We start from the raw sequence: 2,613 nt of genomic DNA, 5'->3' as shown, positions 1-2,613 counted from the left end.
CCCCCTGACCCTTTTTACTAAAAATGTTCTTTTGCTGAAAGTTGATTTTCGTTTTTCATAAGCATTCCGGTTTTGAATATAAGCGTTGTTGCCTGAAGAGGTCTCTATTTACTAAATACTAGAAGACCGAAACATGCTCATGACTGTGTAGCAACAAATTATTGCTTATGTAAAGACAGATTAAAGGTGTAACTTGCTCTACTTCGGTATCGAGCACTCTTGTGTTAACCTCGTTATATTTCACTGGTTACCTTACCTTTGAAAAATAGTAGCGTCAAATTATAAATGTGTGTGTGTGTGTGTGTGCTGGTTGTATAGATTGGTTTCCTATACGTAAATCCAATGAAACTCGCCTGATTATTAAAGAGTGCTTAATGTAAGACAGAACTGGTATGAAGTCTGTTTATTAAAAAAAACATTATTAAATCGAAACCGAAACCAAAACTTATAAAGAATTCTTGGTAAAATTATTTATTACAAAAAATTATATAATATAACGCTCACCTGTCTGTTTAAATGTATGTATGTACGTATGTATGTATGTATGTATGTATGTATGTATGTATGTATGTCTGCCTGAACTTTCGACTGAGGCGACGAATGTTCACGAGATCAGTATCGTTTTAAGCTCAACCCTTCAAACGACAAATATCGAAAAAATTGGCAAAAAACATCAATTTCTTCACTCTCAAATCGGCACTATTCTACAACGAGGGGACTTTGTTCCGATATTTTCGAAAGTCATCCCCATTTTTTGATGGACTAGCGCTAATTTAAACCTTCAAAACTTTCAGTTTAGCAATGGACGCACCAGCAAAGAGTTTCTTTTCACGAGTTTTTTACTCCTTTGCGTTCAACAACGTTTGGTTCAACACTTCCTGCCTTCGGGCACCCAGGCTAATAACAATGAAATGACAGTCACTCGGAAGAAAACGAGGCCGATAGCCATTAGTCGCGTGCTCTCGTGTAATGAATGAATGCATGTATGTAGGATTGACATGAAATTATTAAAGATAAACTAAAATGACCGAAAAATGGGCTGAAATGACTTAAATAAATAAAAAGTAAATGACTTAGAATGACTTTAATGAATTAAGGATGAATTGAATGACCTTAAGAATGACTTGAATGCTTAAAAAATAACTGGAATCCTTCAAAAACAACTTGAATGATCTGGAGAATGACTTGAATGGCTTTGAGACTCACTGGTTGTAAAGTGGGTGATCATTTTACATTAAATTAATACAGAAAAGTGATCCTCCACTTTATATCACAAAGTTACAAACATAAGTACAGCATGTAGTAAGAAAAGATACTACACTTTGATCTTGGCTAAAAGGCCAAGAAAGGGTATTTTTTTGCTCCCTCACCGAGCAAATTAGGCACAAGGCTGATTTTTAATGTGAGGAGTGAAGGGGAAATGGGGACCAACTCCCCGGGGAGTAGGGGAGCTCGATAGTGACAATTGGTATGAAGGGTTGCCCCTACATTGACAAAGGTCTTATATCTGGGATTGCCCCACATATGGTCTTTGCTTGCAGTGTCTGCCGGAACAGATGGTATTTATTTGCTCCCCCACCGAGCAAATTAGGCACAAGGCCGATTTTTAAAGTGAGGAGTGAAGGGGAAATGGGGACCAACTCCCCGGGGAGTAGGGGAGCTGGATAGTGATAATAGGTATGAAGAGTTGCCCCTACATTGACCAAGGTCTTATCTGTGGGGTCGCCCCCCACATAGGGTCTTTGCTTGCAGTATCTGCCGGAACAGATGGTATTTATTTGCTCCCCCACCGAGCAAATTAGGCACAAGGCCGATTTTTAATGTGAGGAGTAAAGGGAGGGGGAAGGGAAAAAGGGGACCAGCTCCCGAGAGGTGGGAAATGGGAGCTGGTTAATGGTCAGGCATGTGGGGTTGCCCCCACATCTGGTCTTTGCTAGTCATAGCTTGCAGTATCTGCCGGAACAGATGGTATTTATTTGCTCCCCCACCGAGCAAATTAGGCACAAGGCCAATTTTTAATGTGAGGAGTGAAGGGAGGGGAAGGGAAAAAGGGGACCAGCTCCCGAGAGGTGGGAAATGGGAGCTGGTTAAAGGTCAGGTATGTGGGGTTGCCCCCACATCTGGTCTTTGCTAGTCATAGCTTGCAGTATCTGCCGGAACAGATACTACACTGTGATGGTATTTATTTGCTCCCCCACTGAGCAAATTAGGCACAAGGCCGTTTTTAATGTGAGGTAAAAACCAGCACCCCTAAAAGTAGGCAAAAAGGGGGCACTCTGGTTACCAAAAATAATAATTGTCCCAGTATAGAGGGTTTCCCCTCCATTGACTGGTACAAATTATCTTAAGTGCAGCATCTGCCGGAACAGATGGTATTTATTTGCTCCCCCACTGAGCAAATTAGGCACAAGGCCGTTTTTAATGTGAGGTAAAAACCAGCTCCCCTAAAAGTAAGCAAAAAGGGGTCACTCTGGTTACCAAAAATAATAATTGTCCCAGTATAGAGGGTTTCCCCTCCGTTGACTGGTACAAATTATCTTAAGTGCAGTATCTGCCGGAACAGATGGTATTTATTTGCTCCCCCACTGAGCAAATTAGGCACAAGGCCGTTTT

General features: G+C 41.1%; 1 pseudogene; it reads right to left on the bottom strand.

The window, feature by feature from the left end:
- Positions 1 to 1,215: 1,215 nt before the first annotated feature.
- On the bottom strand, positions 1,216 to 1,352 carry LOC145260120 (U2 spliceosomal RNA; annotated as a pseudogene).
- Between the last annotated feature and the right edge of the window lie 1,261 nt (positions 1,353 to 2,613).

This window comes from Euprymna scolopes, chromosome 35, assembly GCF_053919585.1.
Source record: "Euprymna scolopes isolate OS-2025 chromosome 35, ASM5391958v1, whole genome shotgun sequence".
Classification (NCBI taxonomy): domain Eukaryota; kingdom Metazoa; phylum Mollusca; class Cephalopoda; order Sepiida; family Sepiolidae; genus Euprymna; species Euprymna scolopes.
This window is presented reverse-complemented; position numbering and strand designations above follow the sequence as displayed.